The sequence below is a fragment of the Crocodylus porosus genome, unplaced genomic scaffold, assembly GCF_001723895.1.
Source record: "Crocodylus porosus isolate Cpor-Errol unplaced genomic scaffold, CroPor_comp1, whole genome shotgun sequence".
NCBI classification, from domain to species: Eukaryota; Metazoa; Chordata; order Crocodylia; family Crocodylidae; genus Crocodylus; species Crocodylus porosus.
The window spans coordinates 130,105,185-130,127,356 of NW_017728931.1; the positions used below are offsets into that span (position 1 = coordinate 130,105,185).

General features: G+C 40.5%; 1 protein-coding gene across 1 annotated transcript in view; it reads right to left on the reverse strand.

Moving 5' to 3' along the window:
* Positions 1–22,172, reverse strand: part of SEMA3A (semaphorin 3A) — a 165,308-nt gene that overhangs the window by 51,442 nt on the left and 91,694 nt on the right. The window lies entirely within an intron of this gene.

A 22,172-nucleotide genomic window follows, 5' to 3' on the forward strand; every position in this document is an offset into this window, starting at 1 on the left:
CAAGCACCTACATTGAACACCTTGAAGAGTAAATTGGACGCTTATCTTGCTGGGATCCTATGACTCCAGCTGACTTCCTGCCCTTTGGGCTGGGGCTGGACTCGATGATCTCCCGAGGTCCTTTCCAGCCCTAATGTCTATGAAATCTATGAAATCTATGAAATGCGCAGTAGCGCTGATGACAGCGCATTGAGTTAGTGCTTGAATTTACAGGTATGAAACTGAATGCGCCAGAATTATGGCGCAGTAACGAACATGTAGACCATGCAGTAGCATTGCCAGGTACTAACTGTGTGGAAACAGTACTGGGCAGTAGCATCGAAAAAAACCTGTGAGGTGACACTTATGCAAGTACTAAATGACTGCAGTAACAACTGCGCAGTCCACCACTTGTATAGACATGGCCACTGATGCACATATTACTCATGAATAAAATTTTCTGAGTAGCTCAGCATCCTACCTGTCTACTGCAAGTTACACAATTGCATCTGCCTGAGGGATCTAGTTTGGTTTTTTTGTTATAAGTCTATTACAGAGAAAATACAGGGTTTTTTTTTTTTCTCATTATGGTTATTTAAACCTCAATCCCAAATGAACCTATACAGGATTTTGAAGGCTCCAGCCTTACAGACAGAACCCACTGGTTTAAGTTTTCATGCTCATGCAAACAGAAACCTTAAAGGGGATTGTCGTGGTTTGGCAGAGAGACGGCTGAACATTTCCACAGATTAAAGACAAATAGTGTCATTTTTATTTTAATAACAGCATTCACCAAAGAAAAGAAACGGAAAAAATGTGGGTTTCAGTGCAGACAATGGAAAACTATGAAGCCTTGTTCTTATTTGTTCAAACTGGTTCACCTAGATCTAAGGCAGTGCAGGAGCGAAGGGTATTCAGTGTAATTATTTGTAGGCCATGGATGGCAGATGTAATTGCTTTGAGGGAACCTGATTAGGACCCTGATGTACCAGCTTTAGAAACACAGGAAAGCTGCTTTACCTGGTAGACGTGATCATATAGTCTCTCTATTGATCATCTACCACGGGACAAAATAATTAATGAAAAGCCACGAGCAAGTTGTATGATAGCCCAGGGACTGTGTGGTAAGAAAACCTGCCTCTTCTCAGGCTTCCCTGCAGGCCTTGTAGGGGAACGGTGGATCTGATTCGCATCAATACTAAATTCTGTTTTTACAACCCCTGGCAGCATTGAATGCTCTCAAAGAGAGAACATGAATGTATTTAAAGGTGATTTTAGGGACACTTTACACTACCAGAATAGTGCCCATGAGCCTTAGGTATGTGAGACGCTGGCCCAGGTGTTCAGACACTACCACTAGAGTGAAGCCTTTTTTCATCCTCCCTTGGATAAGAGGCACTTGAGCTGAACATTTCTTGCAAGTCATATTTTAGTTCGCATGTAGAGAAAAAAAAGTTGATCTGTGATATAATTATCAGTTTGGGAGGCCTTTTTTCTTTAAGAGATAACAATAGTTTTGATTCTCCATAATGACTAATTATATGGTAAAGAAAAGTGAATACAAAAGTTCAGTCAAATTATAGCATAATTCTCAAAGTAAATTAGATTTCTCACAAAACAGTGCTTATGATCTACCCAGCCTATTTAATTTGAAAGAGGTGATTATTATCTCCTTACAGAACAGCAACCAAAATTTAGATGAGATGTTATTAACACCTCTTTCCTGTAGCTGCTTGCATTTGGAAGTGTTGTATTTCTATCAACACTGTGTTAATTTTAAGGTGAGATGGTTTCTCCTGAAAAACAACAGCTGGACAACTCAGAGGGCTCATGTCCTCCATAGAAAAGGTAGCACGTAAGCAGTTTGAGCACAAGCCTCCGATGATGGGCAATTTCATTCCAGACCTTCCAATCCCTTACGAGACTGGTAGCAATAGTGCCAGCGATGAGCATCGTTTGTAATCTATCAATCATCTGTCAAGATTTTCATGATGTTGACACCTGTCAGCTAAAACACTGAGCAGCCTGTATCTGGCTATTACTTAATAGCGAAGCAGCATTTTTAGATCTTCAGAGCGCTGTATAAGCAACAAATAATTCACTTTCACAACACCTTGTTAAGTATTGAAGAAATATTATCTTGTTGCTCTAAATGCAGAAACCAAAGCACAGAGCCATCAAAGATAAAAGTGGATTCTGATACTGGGTGACATGCTATTTGGTGTCCCCAAATTGAGACACATTATTGGGCCTGATGTAAGTGCTGGTCATTGAGAGCTGAAGCTGAACTCAGTGGAGATGCCTGGCACCTGCAGAATTCAGGTCCATGTGGGGGCAAATTGGATCTTCAAAAACTCAGGCATCCAAAAAAGAGAAGGTGGAAGGGAGAGATCCTGGGTCTGTAGCCTCTGATCCTGGAGAAAAGTAATCAAACTTTATGATTTAAGAAGAGAAAGGAACCCTATATCAAATTCCAGTAACAGATAAAGTTGGTCTCATCAGTATTCTTTGTTTGGTGAAAGTAAATTCCCCAAATTTTCAAGAGAAAAGTGCTACTGGTCAGCTGCCAAGAAGTTGTGATCAGAACAGCAGCTTCCACATATCTCATGAAATGCAGACATTTAAAAATCCCCACCCAATTTCACAAGGTATATTGTACTCCTTACTGCATTCCTCACTCATTTTCAGACACCTGCATGTAGCTTTCCTGCATAAAGGACAACATGAAATTCAAGCCTCTGGGGTCTTAACTCATTTGTTTGCTATATAAGTAAAATAATATTTACTGAGTGTGCATTATAAGAGTGTTGATATTCATTAATGTTAGTGGCACGGATAAAAGATGCTATGATGGTATGGAAAAAAAAATCATCAAGCCTATCAGCTCGTTTCTTAGGAGCTACTGGCCACTCATGAGACAACTGTCATGAGCCTTGGCCAGTATCAATGTAATGATCCAGCAGACAATTCCATAACTATTCCTTGATCTTTCCAACCTGTCCTGCAATTTAATTTCCTTCAAGTCCTTTGGATATAGCCACAAGGCGGAGATCACTTTGTCAGGCTATGAGAAATGATTGTTATTATAATTAACTTTTATGGTGCATGTGAATGATTTGACACAAAATCCATTAAAACAAGATTAATAAATGATCATGGTAAAGACTGAAATAAGCACCAAGTGAATGACTGTTTCTAACTATTCTGTCAATTGAGTGAAATAACATAAAATCCAGCAAGGCATTTAAACAACAGTTGGTAAGCAGAAAGAAATATCCTCATTATTACTTTCAGTATTCAGTGTTATAACATCAATTATGACAACCTCATTTTGGTAGACATTTAGACATAATATGTGCTTCCAATTTAGTCTATCATAGTCAACCTGAAGAATTACCAGGATGTCTAACTAATCTGAAATATTTCCATAGGTTTATTATTGTTGTGATATATTAACACTGTTCTTATAAAAATGGGCAAATGCTAATTGGCATAAAATGAAATTTGAACCGAATCATTAAGAGATAGATAAGACCTACCACATTATCTAGTCCATCTCTCTGTCAACAGAAGATTGTTACAATCAATTGTATTTTAAAGGTCAAATTAATCTCATTATCTTAATGCAAAATTTCAATTTTATACCTGCTCAAAGTGCCAGAAGTTTTTAGGTCTTAATACTATCACTTCTGATTGTAAAAAACATTAAATCAGTGTTAAAACTCTGCCAAGCCAGGCCTCTTGTCGTCTGCGATCTGGTACCATGTAAACCAGAACAGCTGGTTTCGTGGTCAGGCTGTCAGAGACTAAACTGCCACCCCCACCTGGGCTAGCCTAGATGAGGAGGGTGTGTGGACACCTAGTAGGACTAAAAACAAGACTTATCAAAGAGCAGATGAGCTCCCTGTGAGCCAATGGCCATCCAAACCTGATAAGGAGATGGGCGCCATCAGGTCACTTTGCCTGAAGAATCACCAAAGATGCACAACAACAAGGATGCCCAAATGGTTGTAGCAGCCTTGAGACTGACTTGACTTGACATGGCAGTGTTAAAAATGGCAGCTTATCTATATTTTAATGTTATTTCTAAATATTAAGGTGGGGCCCTACAACCATTTATGAATACCTGACAGTTGTAGACACTAAAATGTACAGCATTATTTAGAGAGTCAACAAGGTCTATATATAATAATAATGGTCTAAAAAAATGTAGGTGAAAACTCAGGAAATGTACTGGCGACAAAATGTAATAAAGCAGTCTCTTAAGAAAGACATCTACAGGCAGATTTTCAGGAATTATGTGAACGTGTCCAAGTGATACAACTTATATATCACAAATGGGGCTTCAGTAATGACCTTACACAGAGGCCAGTAGAAATCGCTACAGATTCACTGATCCGCACTGCAGATCTCTTTTACATATTCCGTCCTCATTCATAGCTCCCTCGTTGACCCCAATGGGAGCTCCGTGCCCAAAAATAGTGCAGCATATGCAGTAGAGACCTGCAGTGCAGAGGAGTGAAGAGAGTTTAGCTCCGTGATCAGATCTTGCAGTACTGTCATCCATTCAGGAAACAGACAGCACCAATGAAGACTGCTTTCTAAGTTCTGACCTTTCAAACTCACAGAAATATCTTCCCCCTTATCAAATAAAGATCAACATAAATTTCCTTTTTAGTGGGCCCATCACTACAATATATAGGTAATGTAAGCAAGTAGGTAAAGCATGAGACAAAGGGATTGTAATCCCTTTCTTTGTCATGATTTATATATCCTTACTTTTTGCTGGTGTGTGTGTGCTGTGTGTACTGGAAGCTGTGAAAAATAAATCACTGGTTTTCAAATAAATTATGAAAGATCTGTAGTTATCCATCAATCAGGCCCTGTTTTTCAGGCCATCTGGAGTTGAAAACATTAAAACAAAACAAAACAAAAAACCTCCCTCTGTTCATATATATAATCATACCATATATAATTCTTACAGAGGCTTTACTGAATATCTTGAGGCCTGGATAGCAAACCCATAAGCTTCATTTTAAACATTTGACCAGCTATGCTGCTAATCTCTGATGACTATGCATTTCCCCTGTGCTTGCAGATCTCATTTCAATCATTTAAACTCATTTTAAAAGAACTTTGCTTGTCCGCTTCACAATACATTTTATCTGCCTACCCCACAAATCCTCTTTTTACAATTATCTTTAAAAGTTTACGATTTCCTGTCTCGTACTTCATAAAACCCAATCCCCTTTTTCAACTCTTTTATTCCTTGTATTTTTCTTCCTTGCTTAAAACACTTCTGGGAAACTTCTACTCTCCCACTCCCATCAAAAAATGTTCTTTAAATATTCACAACCCATGTTAGCTCCAGTAAATGTCTCTTGTAATTCCAGGGCTCGGTATTCCCCAGCTACTTTCCTATACCTTTCTTGAAAATTCTATCGTTTTAGTAGCTCGGTTTAAAATATAAATTTTGTTTGCATTAGAAGTTCACTGCTCACAATCACACACATGTTCACAAACAGGCCAAATGCTGATCCTATTGAAATCCATGGGACTTTTGCCATTGACTACTGAGACGTGTTCATTTTAAAATAAATACGCAATGAAAACCCACAGTCATATATGCATTCACATTTACAGTGAGCCCTATATAACTGCTGGTATAAAGTATTTCTTATTTTAATAGAACTTCTGCTGCTTATTGGTAAATTCTTTTTTTTAATTTTAATTATTAAAAAAAAAAAAACAGTCCAGTTCAAACCATAGCTTCCATCCTAGTTATATGAAACAAAACGACCAAAAAGGAATACAATTCTTATTTATAGTTGCATATTTATAAAACCATCTTCTCCATAACTCATAAATCTAACAGAAACATACACACCTTTTTTCTTTTAACCACCAAAGGAAAAGAAAATATTTTTGCTTTTGCTTATTACTATTTGCATGGTGGTAGCACCTACAAGTGCCAGTCATTGACTAGGATCCTGTTATGCTAGGCAATGTCCAAGGACAGAGCTATATTTTAGGACACCCTCATAAAACAAACGTTTCCTCCCCCTCTGCCACTTTATTAGTCATCACCTTCCTATGCATAAAACATCCATCATCCTACCACTTGCTATCCAGGCCTGAAAACAGAGATACTTCTGGTACAGGAAGAGGACAGCCGAGTGCAGTCTCCTCTGGAGCACTGCCAGTGTAATAGAGGGTAACGAAGCTCCAAAAACACTTGGATAAACTTGGCAGATCAATTTTTGTGTCTGTCCACACTTTTCAGAACTTCAGTAGCCTTTTAGGTGCTGACATAAAATATACACGTCACAGCAGATAAAGTCATTCTTTGAGTTATACCAATGGAAACAAAGCTCTGCATGAAGGGGGTTGAAAAAATCGATTTTGTTCCCAGCTTTCCTTAATAGAAGGTCATTAAACCATGCAGTGTCACATTATATGATACATTAATTGTTTACTGATTAGTAATTGCTGAGCAAGCAATGAATGGAGCAGAACCTCAGTGCATTTTAAACACTGCCCTAACAATTTAATTAGATGGGAGTCTTTATTATACAGTACTCCTATATCTCTCTGGGTAAACACCTGAATTTATGAGCATGTATTGACATGCTAGGGACCTCCAACCATACTAGGTAGCTCCATGATGAAATATGGAACACTAGCTCCATGTGCAAAGGGAGCCTGAAAAAAATGATATATAGCCTCTGTTCAAAATATGCCCAGCTCCAATCTTTAGTAAGCTCATTGTCTCAAGTGAACATATTGGTGTGTCACTTCAATGGTAGCTATGTTGAATTTAAGGCATTTGAAGGCTAAGTGCAGACAGTCAAAAACCTGAGGCTGAATCAATTCAATCTTTGCAGGTCAGTTTCAATTGTGACGATTGAACTGATAAGCAAGTGAACAGGCATTCACTTTTGAGTCCAGAAATGCAGCCATGTCCCTGCAGTGGGCCAGGCTAGAAGCTGGGGGGGGGGTTGCTAGAGCACACCTCTCTGCTGGGCTGGAGCAGATAGGTTGGACCAAAACTAGCTTGCCCACCCTCTGAGGGGAGGTTTGTGGGGGAGCTGCAAAGCATCCTGGGATGCTGGGGGAAATTAACTTGAATCTGGAGGGGATCTGGGACAGAAATTCAATAACCTTATTTAACTTAAATCAGTTAAGTCTGATGCTGCATCCAACCCAGGTTTATCTTAAACTGCATTCAAAATGGCCAAAACCCATTTATGTGCATGGGATTTCTGTTGTGTTACAGATTTGAACTAGTTTCCAATCACTTATACTGGTTTATGTATAATTTCTGTCTTGAGCCAAAGTGGGTGCGCAGTGCTTTATTAGGAGGGTCCGGAGGTAGTATGGACTTGTCTTAACGTTGTGTGCATGCATGCGCATGCGTGTGTGTGTGTGGTGTAAACCTAATCTAAGAACCAGCTCCTTCACTGGTGTAAACTGATGTAGCACACTGAAGTTGTTTTATATCACTTAAGGATCATTCTCTGTCTCTGTACACTGATTACACCATAGTCTGTTTGTATTAGGGTCAGTGTAACTCACCTTTTCAGTGGTCTGTAACTTGTTAAGCAAGATATGAGGAAACACAGCTAAGATGTTGTTTCTACTAAAATAAAAGCATTTGGGCATTTTTATAAAGTAAAAACAAAACAAAAACCCCCCACAAAAATATAGAGGCCTGCAACTTTGGAATTTATAGTAGATTTCTGTTTATCTAAAACAAAATATTGCAACTTCTGAGACCAGAGTGTGCAACAGAATCTTTTAATAACACAGAAAATTGAAGAATCTTGGATAAAAATCTATTATATAAAATATTTTCACTGAATCATAATATTTTTGTGGAAGAATGCATCTGCTCTCTCTCTCCTCTAAATAATGAATTAATTATTGGATTAAATAGTCAACCTAAGAAAAAAAACTGCAGCCCAGCAGCTAAGAAAATAATGCATGTTAGATCACTCTCCCTCCTTACAGCAAGCCAAAATGAGTACTGAGAATAGTTTCAAACAGTAAGAAAATGTGCCCATGCGCCTACCTCTAGGTGGAAATGTAGCAAAGCGGGATATATGCAAGACTGACAAACCTCAAAGGCATCATCTGGGGATCCATCTATCTAATTCTTTTCTGTCTTCCTTCCTCATAGATTTTAAGTATTGTGAGTGTGTGAACAAGACATGCGGCAGGAGGGAGGAATGGGGGCAAGGAAGAGTTTTTTTTCCTCGATGACACTCAATGTGCTTACAAGCATAAAAGTATATAAAATATGAAATATTGTATAGAATATGTAAAAGTATAAGCTTATAAATATCAGACAGAGCTGCAAACTTAGCCTTGGATCTGAAGGTCAAGCTGGAATCTCTCATCTTGTTTATCATTACCAGCAACAGAGGCTTTGCAGGTCAAAGTCAGGGCTTTGGCATTACCTGCACAGATCCCTTGTCTTCAGTAGGTTTGTGCAGTAGAAATGATGTCGTTTTACTACTGAAAGAATTTCAGGGTTTAACGTCTGACACACTTTTAGGGCACATCTACACATGAAATTAATGCAACGCAATGCACTCTGGCACATATCGTACGAGAGTATATTGTTCTTGGGCACCACGTTTACACATGTGCCCAGGACCACAGCAAGTTGAGCTGGGTTGGAGCAGCCCCTTCTGGCAGGGGACCCAGAGGGTCAGCCTGACAACCAGGGCTGCTCCCACCTAGCTTAATGTACTGTGGAAAGGCTGGCAGGGGCATGAGGGTGCTCCAGTGTGGGGCTAGCTGGAAGGCAGCTCCTGCACTGAAGCACCCACATGTCCCAACCAGCCCATCAGTGTCTATATCATATACAAGTTGCGCACTAAAGAATGCCACCATAGGATAGTACTTGTATTTACAACTACTAACATACAATACAGTTAATTGGTTTACTGAGGCTGAATAGGGCCAAACATGTAAAAACTGAGACATTATTGTGGAGCTAATTAAGCAGCTCTGCAGTAGATGTCTCATGTAGATGTGCCATTAGTATATAAACATAGTTAAAGCACAAGACCGACAAGAGATTACTTTTTTGACTACTGGGTTGAATGAAGGCAAAAAATTGATGTTGCAACTACAGTGCCATACCTCCAAGGCACACTGTGATGAGTTAGGGTGAATCCTGACTGTTTCAAATCAACTATCATAACTCCCCTGAACTCAAGAGAAGCAGGATCAGAGCCCAGTATTAACTGAAATGATCTGCTGCTGTGGCTTTTAAATTACGCTCTTAATATTATTTTAATGTGTTTGCTATGGTTTAAATACTTAGCTGTTTATAGATGTTTATACCCTTGTAAAAATAGGATTTTAGTACAAGAGACTGTTTAAGCAATCTTGTACCAGCCATCAGTTTGATATCAGCCATGACATTATTTAATTTTCAGAATCACAAAGGTTAAAGCTCACTGAACTATAAACAGTTGGAAACATGGAGTGTAATCCCAAGGCACAGCTCTGCACAAGCTGTAATTTAAATCATATTGCATGCTAAGCTGAAAAGGCAGGACGGGTCCCAAAGGGCATGAATAAATCTGCAGTCACTGATTTGCCACACACATTTGTGTTAGGATTCTGTAACTGTGCAAATGTGATGTCTTTCTTTAGTGCAGAGGACCTGTCGTCTACCAAGATTTGTAATTAAATAACCCAAAGAACAAAAGCAATTACTTGGCTTTACAAGTGTTCAGACTGGAATTTGCAAAAAAAATGAAGAGAGATGGGGAAAACAGTGGAGACAGAGCAAGAGAGAAGGAGACCTTGTATTTAGAGAACGATATCACTAGGTTTAGTGCTAATTGGGATTTTACGTTTGGAGTAAGTCTGCAAAATACAATGATTTGCTTTTTCACACATAATCATTTCAGTGCAAATTCCAATCTGGTTCTGATATTTGTGCATGTAAATAGCCAATTACTTTTCTAAACTGCAATCTGTCGCATTGAATACCTAATTTGACCATTCGTTTGTAACAACTGCATGCTTTTTGGTACAAGTAGTTTAACCAGCAGGCATGTTTACATGTGGGGTTTTGGTTTGGTCAATTATAGGTAACAAGCCACAAAAGTTGAGTCAGGACACAGACTTTCCAGAATTTGGCAGGTGCTCTGAGCCAGGCCAACTGGGCTCCCACATAAACCATACTACAAAAGTGGTTCAACGCAGTAAAATGCCTAGAAGATAGTACTCTCCTTTATATAAGCAGATTGTATTTTCCTTTTTTTTCTGTATATTTTTAACATGTTTAAAAGGTTTGCCAAGGGGGTTGTTTGATCTATGTGAAAGTTTATAAGGGCATTCAACAGGCACGTAAGGGGGTAACAGAAATAATAATGAATCCCATAAAAAGGTAGCTAAACTGCAGAGTCATATGTTAAGACAGCCAGCTATCAATTTCTGACAGTAAATTAATCACTTTGCTAATGTATTTATAATACAGTATGTTGTTACTGATATGGACCAGCTCTTTAGCTGGAGAAAATCCTCATAATTCCCCTGATTTCAATGGAGTTATGCTGATACCTACCAGCTGAGGTCCTGCTCCATAACATCTTTTGGCAACACCAGGGTGGCAGGCTTCTTGTGTTTCTAACGAATTTTTGCTACTTTGTTTATTTAATCTAGGTATATTCTAATGGCTGCCTTATGAAATACCCCTAATATTACTTAAAACAAGGCTCTGATACTTGATCTTAGCCCACAAGAGGCCTGGAAGCAATTATTTGCACTCAGATCCAAACCGTGGTGAGGCTGCATCCAAGGCTGGTACTGATCCATTTTAGAGAGAAGGACATTCAAAAGGGTGGATCTAAAACCTCCACAAAGTTGAGAAGTGCTGGGACACAAGATTAGGGTTCTGCTATCTCTCTCTAGTATTCTCCACAGTCACATTCTCTGGTGTTTCATATAACTGCATAAAAGCTACTTCTAATAAAAAAAAACCCCTCTTAATTTCCTCCTGTAATGGAGACTAAAACAGACTTGGTGACTTTGTGTCCACTGCTGTGAATGTCATTACAATCAATGCAACTTGCATAGCACCATCCAGCTTTGTGTGGCTGAAATCCTCTAATTCTCCATTCCCCTGCGGCCAGCATGCTCTAGTCACATCACACTTAACCTTTGCCTTGGCTTCTCAAAAAAGAATTTGTTTCACTCTATTCACAGCTTCAACAGTTTGGCTAACCACACTGAAGTGCCGCACTGGGCCTTTATATTGAACACACTAATCTGATTGTTTTTCCACTCTACAAACTTTGGGTCAACAATCAAGCTGCTGCCAGAAACTAATTAATTCGCAAACAGGCCCTATTTTCACAGAGGGAGAGCTTTTGAGAGCTATGTCAGCAGAGCCAGTCACACCATAGTGACATGCATTGTCATGGCATCCACTTTTCTGTGTAATTCTCCTCACTCATTTTTCACCACACACATGAACTCAAATTACCCAGTCAACAGTAAATCTCTATTGAATGCCCACCAGACTCTGAACGTGGTGGCCTGAGAAGAGGAAATTGGTACTGACAGGGTCGGCAGTAATTAAACTGATGGCTGGAGCAGAATTGGAAAAAAAAATAGGAATATAAATAAAAAACGTAAATTCAGATGCTTGTCATACTCCATATGACAGACCCAATCTTGCTCCATTAAGGCAATTACAGGTCCACTGGGAATGGACCATGGCCCAGACTTTCTTGTAATCATTGGTTAGTTATCTTTATTAGCCACAATTTTAACACTGTCCAAGTAAAGAGCCAAAGTCAGACATCCTTACTCAGGTAGAATGGCAATATAAATAGGACTGCATTTGCCCCTCTTGATGCTGAAAGCAATGAAAATACTTGTAGATAATGGTATTACTTAGATTGAGAAAGATCATAGTTAACTAACTTACTCTTATTTCATTACCATTACACAAGGGGTACAGATTTTGTAAGTTGCTAAACTTCTTGGCTTTCTGGTTTTACAAGGCCAACCAGGGTGACCAACTACCTAAATGCATGTTTCTTCTCAACAGGTGATTTAATTATTTGCAAAAAATATCAAGTCAAATAAAAATCCTATGGTAAAGATATCACCTACTCTATTTAAATCATTGTGAAGGTAATGACATCAGGACCCAGGGAGTCAGTCTGCCAGCCAAAGTCCGCTCAGTAGCATTAGGCCACTGTGCAGTAGTGACATGAAAAAGGCATTCATGAGAGTTACTGTGCAGTAACTTGGGTTACTGAGCAGTCATTTAGTACTTGTTTATAACAACTGTGCAGTCACTGTCTCATGTAGATGTAGCCACTGTGCACCCAGGACAGCAGCAATTTGGGCCAGGGCAGAGCAGGTTATGCCCAGGTGGCTCCTGCTCTGCTCTGCCCCAGGCTCCAGGTGGTGGCAGCGGGTGGCACTGCGCCTGGCTGGAGCACAAGCGTGCTGACAGTGTGGAGCCGTGTGACTAGGCAGCAGGCAGGAGTCTGCCACCTTGCTGCCTGGGCTGACCAGGCACAATTTAGGCCTATGGTCAGTGTCTACATGTGCGTCTAATCATAGTTAATTACTCTACCTTTAAACCGTACTGCTCTCAACAGTACTATCGTCTGGTGGTGTTAATTAGGTTACCGTGGTCTGTTACCATTGCAGGTGTAGACAGTGACACTTTACTTAGCAGCTTATTAGCCTACTCAGCAGTAAAGCACATGTGTAGTTGTGGCCAGGATGAGTCAACTGATTCAAATAAAAACTTTTTCAAATATATTAAGAACCTAAAGTTCAATCAGACCTAAGGCTCCACATTCCCTTATATTAGTACCAGCAGAAAGAAGAAGCAAGAAACAAGCAAAGAGGAAGATTCTTGTGCATTAAGTAATTCTGCATTTATTTCAAGAGAACAAATAAAGGAAGGAACTATGACACAAGAAAGAATCTGAGAGAAGGGAGCAGTGGGTGGTAGTGAAAAAGCAATTTAAAATCACTTTCTATGTCTTATTCTGGAATTAGAGATGAAAGGAAAAAAACTGAAAATCCTTTTGGGATTCTAGTTTTTTCAGGTCCTTATATTACTATTGGCACTATAGCATCTGAGAACCTTCTGCACCCACTAATATAACTCATGTTACTTGTGGAATTATTTATTGCTATAACTCTTAGCAACAAACAACATGAAGTGGATGATGTGACTGAATAGGGAAATGTTCTTTTTACACGTATGTGTTTGTGAAAGACCTGCAAGCACCCGAGGTGTTTTGTCTATGTAAACTATGCTAAGAAAGTGTGCCTTTTCCCCTCTCTAGCACCTGATTCCTAAGAGAATAATAGCCTGCTACTCCTTCCAGCTGACTGACTTAGTCTTTTGGTTCAAGCAGGAGAGATGCATACTTTAAATACAAGAAATTCCTGGAACAATCCCTCTTATAGGCCCAACCAAGGTAGGCTATAGCTACAGTAACAAATACATAGTAATATAGGGCTGTAGAAGTCCTCCTGGATCATCAAGTTGAGTCTCTTGTAATTAATCATTGGCATTCGCATCATATAATCCCATTCATAAACCGATCAAGTTACTTACATTGTTTGCCCCCCACTGCTCATAATGGAATCTCATTCATCCTATTGCTAGAAACCTTCTGATTTCCAGCCTAAACTGTATTCCTGGATAATTTACACCTATTTGTTCTTGTACCAATATTGTGTTGTTGGGGTTTTTTTAACCTTAAACAGCTTTTTTCGCTCCCTTGTGTTTACTCTCAGTAGTATTTATAGAGTGCAATGATATCCTGCCTCCTCTGTGCAGGGCTTAGCTTATGTGTTTGTGTAGACCATGTGGCTACCCTGGGAACTGAACCATTTTTAGTGCAGTGTAGCTGCACTCTGTTGCCACGTGCTACATTTCCTTACGCAGGCATAAATGAGGAATCTGTGGGACGAATCTCTGAAGGCAGGAAGGAGGCAGGATGCTGTGCGGAGATGGGATGTAGCAGAGAGAGGTATCAGTTTTGTGGGGAGGCAGAGGGATAGAAAAGGGAACAGAGCCTGACCAAAGGTTTAGAGCCTGAGACAATACAGAGAAAAAAACCTTTAAAACTATTTGGAATCCCGTCTTCCTTATTCTACATACGGTAAGGTACACTAATATGCAAAGATACTTCCACAATACCAGCACTGAAGCATCTTGTAATCTGTCATAAAAGAAAACCACATACAGCAGTGGCAATAAAGCTCTGTACAAATGTCAGAAGAGGATCAAGCCCATGTTTCCTGTCTTGGAGCCTGTGAAATTTAAGAGGGCATTTTCTTTTTTATTGAACAGTCGCTCAGCTTCTATAATACTCAGCTGTTTATATAACTGTAAAGTAAAGATTACTAAGGACAATGTCTCCAGGGGACTAAGCAGAGCTACTATCCCATTTTAAATATTAAGCTACAGAAAGGATGCTAAAATAATACCAAGGGGGTGGCTTAAATCCATAGAAAGCAAGGAAATGCCAAGTTAAGACTGGAGATCCAGCCTGACATTCTGCCATTACCTCAGGCTGCTGTCAAGAGGGTGTGCCCAGCCAGAATTTCTTTGCTTTTGTGGGTGCAAAAAAGATGTATAATGCTCCTTTAATGCAGCTCTTGTACTTTCATTTAATTCAAAATGTCCTGTATTCCACTCTGAATACTGTTTTCTTTCAAAATACATGTTTATGATTATTTGCTTTACAACTTTGAGGCCAGATCCTCTGTGCTCAGCTTAGAACCTGGTCAGGGTAGGGTTGGGTCTATCTCTATTTCTGTTCCTTTCAACCTGAGCAGTAACTTCAGTATGCTGAGTTTGCATTGCTGAGCATTAGTTTTGGTACACTGCACTGCAGCTCCCTTCCCCCTCCTTGCCTCCAGCCATGCCCTCAGCCCAGCCAGAAATGCCTCTTATGCCTGGGAGAGGGGACTGGATGGTGTACAGCTGAACATGATAGTTTTAGATCACTCGGGAATTCCCACTGTATCAAGGGAATCCCCAGCTGCTTTGCTAGGGCATCCCTCTGTCTACTTTGTAGTGCTGAAGCACCCCATAGAAGACAAAAACATGGACAAGATCTGACCCTTTACTGATGGTTCTCAACCTTTTTAGACTCAAGACGCTCCTCATTAAACTTGAGGCACCCCTTGTTAGATTCATGGCACACCTTGGAAAATGTCAGTGCTCAGCTTTTTCGGGTTTTTTGACCACAGACAAATACAAGAGGAATCCTTCTGTTGCAAAGAAAGATTACAGCAGAGCAGTGTGGTTTTAACACTATGGATTCCTATTTAAAATCTGTGACTTTATCTTATGAATCATGTTTGCAAACCGCAAAGAACTAACATTGTGTGGCACCCTGTGGCACCCTTTAAAGGATCTCCAGGCACCCCAGGGTGCCATGGCACCCTAGCTGAGAATCACTAATCTAACCTATCCATAATCAAAATAGCACCTTTTCACCTTTAATTTCACATGCTTCCAGACTATGGCAAGTGATTAAGGCAGTAGCATAATGATGTGTGGGCAAGCAGCAGGGGTATGTGAAGCGGGCAGTATTCGATTCAAATTAGGCTCGAGTCGGGGGGCAGAGATTCGATTCATTGATTCAGATCACTGTCCCAATTTGATTTGGCTGAATGTGAATCTCAAGATTCAATTCTGATTTGTAGAATCAGTGATTCAGCTGTAGGCACAGTTTTATGTGTTTTTTCTTTGTGCCTTGAGATACCAGGTGTGGCTCATGAATGCTGAGATGGTGGGATGGATGGAGCATCACAAAGGAGCACTTTTTTTGGGGGGGACATCCCCCATGTGCTCAGCAGTGGACCTGGAAGTGGACTGGAAGTACTTCTGGTACTGAAACCACTTCTAGGTTTGCTGCTGAGTGTGCAGGGGATCGCCCCCCATGCTCCCATGGGACGCTCCATCCACCCCACCATCACAAGCCATGCCTGGTACTTTGAGGTACATGGAAAAAACATATAAAGCTTGTCTATGGCTGACTCATCGAATCTCTCTGAATCAATTCAGAGGCTTCCGATATGATTCAGAGATATTAATGTGTCTCCTGATTCGATTTGGATTCGGAGATTCGCCTGCTGTATTGGATCGAATCGCCTCCGAATCGAATCAGCGACTGAAACTTTGTACAGCCCTAGTGAGCAGGGCGTTGTCTAAGGTGAGGCTCTGGAATGAAGATAGGGAGTGCCTCACCTCCCGTTCCCCATCCTCCATCATCCCACTCCACCCTTTCTCACCTCAACCCTACATCTTCCCTACAACAGTTCTAGCTCCAACTCCAACTTCAGCAGCAGAATGTAAGAGCAGCAGCAGTGTGTAGTAGAGCAGCAACATCTGGTGATTCACTGCTGCTGAGGGAGAGGTTGCCTCATTTTTTTCTGCCCAAAACCAGTGTTTAGCTGGCCACTTGACACCTGTCAGCAGCAAAAAAAGGGGTGACACCTCCTCCAGCAGCAGCAAACATCCGGCCACTGTTGCTGCTCCTGCACTGCCACCATTGCCCAGAGTGCAGTACTGGCCAATTATGCCTCTTGGGACACAGAAGATTGACATTCGCATTCCTTTTCTCAACCAGGTACAGCAGGAACTCATCATCTTCACATGCTCTTATAATCCTTCAATTCCTGTTCTATTAGCTTTTTTATGTTGAGGGAGAGCTTCCTCTCTCTGGTCCTAACAAGAACATCCATGCTTGTTCAAAGGGAAGAATTCCTGACAAAAGCACTTTGATGGAAAAGTCTTGCCCTTAGACACCCTGCATCTCTTTGACAAGATATGTCAGATAAACTGAGGTCCCCAGTAACACACCACTGATGCTGGGAAATACGGCATTCACAAACTGGCAGTCAGCTGACACTCTAGTTGGCAGTCATTTCAGAGGTTAAGGAATAAGGAGAACTGAACAGAGTATGACCAAGAAGAAGTTGCTCCAGAAGGAAACTGCAGGAAGGAATAGGAAAGTTCACCCTATCAGGTGCATATCCAGTTTGAATATAAAAATCTTACTGCAACTTTCCGTGCTGACACTTTATCTAGAAATGCACGCACTTTCACTGCATCGGAAACCAGGGATAAATACACTTTTTAAAAGATAAATAGAAAAAGAGAACTGAAAGGACTGGTGTGTCTGCAAAGTTTCAGCCCCAAATGATTATTGTTTTTGGACTTCCTTGTAAGTCACTGCAAATAGGAGTATTCAGTGGAAATGTTGGCAGAACCTTATCAGTGAGAATGTAATGGAACAGTCCTAAAGCTTTCAAATAATGAATAATAGTTACTAATGGATTTTTTAACCAACTTTAGGATTCTACAGTGTAATACCCAATATCATTTTAAAAAATAAGAAAAATATTTTTCTATCATGTTATATTGATTTTGTTTATTTAGAATAATTTCTGCAGACCCATCTCCATTCCTGTCTTATTGAATTCTATAGGGCCACTCCATACTAGAATGCAGTATATTTACATCTGAACATCTTATTCCCTCTATATAATGTAAAACATTGTGTCTCCACTTTTATGCTAGTTCAATAATCATATTTAATTTCAAGAGGGCTCAGGGTTTCCAAGCTCTTTGTGTGCGTTCTTCTAGCCCTCTCTATCTTCAGAATAAAGCAGTTCTGGTTTCTGCACCCTGTCAGATGTAACCTTAGTGCTAATTTGGGAAAAGCAGTTCTCACATTCATTGCTGAGAGACTGATAACTGAATCCACAAAGGAATGACACATTTTCAGCGATGAAGTACAGGGTCTGTGGACAATGGCTGTGCTTTCCCACTGCATAAATCCTCCTGAGTCAGCTGTCACTGTGTGAATCTACTGTACAAAACCAGCTTTTACTTGCATGGTTGGACTTTATTTCAGCAAGGCCATCACAATGAAAGAAGGTGCTGTAATATCCTTAACAGTAATCTATTAGATAGTAAGATACTGTCGTAGCAGATACTATCGCTATAATCAGGAAGAAGACCTTTGCCTTGAACTTGCATGTTCTCTGAAGTCCAGAAATCCTGTCTATTATCCAAATAAATATTTCTGGCTTAACAGCAATACCTGACAGCAGAAACAATATCCACTAGATCTGAAGCTGTTCTCATTATAGTCCAAGGAGTTTTGCTACTAACTTTAATGGGTAAAGAATCAAATTCTGTGTCTTTTGTCATTATTATTTTATTTATTTCTTATTTGCATTACAAAAAACTCCTTGAATGCTTAGTCAGGATCAATAGTGTTGGCTATTCTATATAATGTCTCTATTTGAATATAAGGTTACTCAATAAAAAACAACTCCCCAATAATTAAATAATACATATGGAAAAATTATAAATGTGTATAATTTTCCAGGTATACAATCTAATTATTGGAGGTTTGCCTTGAATTTGTCTCCCTCCCATTGCTACAGCTGGGAAAAATATCTAAGGGTTCAGGTGGTCTCCTTCCCCAGTTCTCTCCAACTTCTTCCCTCTGCAGCCTCTCCCTCTGTCAAGCCATGCTCTCCCTGAGCACATGGACGTTAGGGGTAAATTTAAAAATACTGACTTTGAAATAAACATGCCTATAGTCATTTGCATATAGACAAATGACTATGGGTACCCATAGACTTAGTTCATCTCAAATTGATATATTTGACATTTTTTGAAACTGCTGCAAGTTTTAGCACGGGTGCTCCAAACACACCTTTTTAAGCAGCAACTTAATATAATAAGTGGGTTGCTGCTTTGAAGTGTGTGTTTGGAGCACCCCTGCTAAAACGTGCAGCAGTTTCAAAAAATGTCAAATACATCAATTTGGGATGAACTAAGTCTATAGGTACCCATAGTCATTTACCTATATGGAGGCAAATGAGGCTAGGCCCCAGCAGACAACAATGTTTCAAGCCACAGTGATCCTACAGCTCCCATATTGCTTAGTATGTGTGTGTATACTCCAGATACCCCCACAAAACATCCATGTGCTAATTAGCTCCCCAAACATGACTGGAACTGGCTGTTCTTGTCATAAGGCCTGGGATGTTTCAAAACTTTATATGCAGATGAGGCATGGGGCAACCTGGTCTGGCTCCACTTCATGGAGGGCAACCGGCTGAAAGAGAGAGAGACATAGGGATTTTGGGTGAACAGCTTGGGACCCCATTTTGTGATGTTTGCCAGACACTGAAAGCTAATAAGGAAATGGGAATGGGGAATAAAGGTGAAGCTCAGCTGTGGGAGTGAAGAGGAAGCTGGAAAGTATTCAGTGTAGTAGCTCACCATGACTTGAAAAAGAATCCGTGCTGAGGGAGACTGAGCTGAATGAGCACTAGTATATATCTTATTTCAATGGGCTGCACTGACTTTGGGAATATCTGAAGCTCCAGGCTGAAGAGTCTGGGGAGTCATATACTTGCCAGTGGTAGTGCCACATGGACCAGAATGGCTGAACTCTGCTCAGTTGATGGAATTTAAAATTGATTTAGTTCATTTGGCCTGAGACATGAAATTGGGATGGGGGGGGGAGGAGTTTTGGTAGGTTTCCATCAGTAAATTTGCCCAATATGGGCCTTGTGTTTCATAGTCATGCTCAGTTTGCTCCATTTAATTAACTTCATAGTTGGTTTCTAATTTTGAGCATATGCTGCTTCTGGCAGCAGTATAATGATATACAACACTTTTAATGAGGTTTCCTTGTATTTGAATGTAAGACGAGGAGCTTTTTCCTTCATGTTGATTGGGTGAAAAAAACCTCTTCTTTGAGAAAGTATCATAGTTCAAATAAAAAATAAATTATTTCCTCCAAAGTTCTTTAAACTCTCTAAAGGGAAACTATTTTTGTACTTGAAAAGTCTAGGTCTGCATTTTTGCAACTACACTGAACTCTGAATGCAAACAGGATACCTGGGCCTCACTGCAAATGTAAATAAGGCATGGAGAGTGCAAAATATATGAATGTCAAATGTCTGATGGATTCAGAAATGTGTGTGCCAGTGGGTTCAATTTACTCCTACAGAGTAAGCTCTAATCTTTAGAAGAAAATATATTACAAATTCCTATTTAATGGCATGAAACATGTGAACTCACTGGGGACTTGTCTAGGCTGCATTCCTGGTACTGTCAGAAGTCCCATACCCCAAGTCTCATTCCCAGGTCTCCAGCATACTTCAGAACAGCCATGGAGGCACCCCCACCCGCCATTTCTGAAGTAGTTCATCAGTGTATTTCTATATTTAGCACATAACAGTGGAAGCAGGTGGGTGTGCTTGAGAGTGGGTGGAACAGCAGAAGCACAATATAGACATACAGCGTATAACAGGTGGGCAAAATACAACCTACAGGCTGCATCCAGACTGCCAACTCATGGATGTGGTGCCAGGTGGGTGGGTGGGCAGGGGTTTTTCCACTGTGCTACACAGGCAGGCAGGACTGCTTCCACCCAGCACTGATATACCCAGCATTAGTTGTGGACATGGTGGACACCCCAGTCCCCACCTGAAACCTGTTAGGCGCATCAGGCTGATTTCAACCTGGGGCTTCTTTTGCTGCACTGGGCAGGTGGTGGCATGAGCTGCAGACCACAGGTGATATGTTGAGGGGAGGGACACAGGGAGGCATATGCCCCTCAGATTTCTGTGCCAATGGCAGGGTGTGGAGCTGCAGCCCAGCTGGACCTAGATCTTGGCAGCAGCAGGGGCAGCAACAATGGTGAAGAGTTGTACCTCCCACCCCCACTATCACTTATGCTGTTATTTAAATTGTTATGTATAATTGTTACTTAAAAGGATTTAATCAGGAATTAGGGATGGGTGGGCATGGCATGCTCCAGAGTAGGGAAATCTTAGAGAAACCCCCATTACTTCAAAGCAGTGAACAGAATGGTTGAGGGTGTTTCCTCTAGCATCTCTAAACCAATAATGGTAGATGCACGGAGGGTACTGGATAGGGGACAGCTGACACCAGATATATCTGGTTCAGTGCTCTCCCTCTAGCATCAACTTCTGCTAGTGTTGGAAAAAGGAGACTGGACTAGATGGACCATTCATCTGACCCATTTCTCATATTCTCATTTTTAGTGATTCTCAGCTGGGGTGATGGGGTACTCTGGGGTGCCGCAAACTGCTTTAACAGGCGATGCAGGAAGTGTCAGTAAATAAGCAAGGTGTGAAAGGGATAAGCAGATAAGGGCAGGGTTCAGTTACAGATGTGAGGAGATAAATAGATATGGCAGATTCAGACTCTCCCTGCCTGGCTGTTTCCCCATTCTCACTGCCTTGCTCCTCTGCAAAGAGGTAAGCGCTGTAATAAATAAGCTAGTTTTTGAAATGGAGTGCCACTCAATTCACAAAAGGTATGAAAGGCTGCCTCCAGTCTAACAAGGGGTGTCTTGAGTGTATCATTCTTGAGAACTACTTCTTTAAATGAACCATCAAAACCAGTCATCATGGATCAGCCTTGTAGAAATATGAAGGCAAGCAGATGTTCTTGCAGAAAAATGACCACACATTTGTGCATCCAGTTTTTGATCTAAATCAGTGGAAATTTTTGACTGCAGGAGCTGGGCCAATCCTTTGTATAGCAACACATGCATTTTGATGACATATGCCTGCTAGGTGGTTGCACCTGCCAGGCAGTTATGGATCTGAGCACACATAAGAAATAGAAGTTACTCCAAACTGATTTCAAATAAAGGAAGCAAGTCCTACATTACCCAAGACTCCTTTGTTAGTCCACAATACTGGGAGTTAGGGCATGCTTTGCATGTTCCTGGTGTCTACTTTTCTTTTTTCTTGAAGGCCAATGTCAAATATTGCAATATATTGTATAACTCCTGAAAGCTTTCACTCTGGCCTCTGTCCTTAGACTCCTGTCAGTCATTTCTCAACAGTAGACAGCCTGCTTTACTTACAGAGTTCAAAATCTGTTATTGCGATACAATGTTGCTTTAGGTGCAGTATGTGGATATGTTTTAAATTTAATCACACTCCACAAATCTCATTGTAATTAAAAACAAATATGCTCCATTATAAATCACTTTTGATTAGTTTAACTAGTTTAAGGCAAAGTTCTGCTCCAAATAAAGGAGAAATGTGGTCCATGAATGTTGCTAGAAGGAAACTGTTTCTGGTATGCAACTTTATAGGCTGAA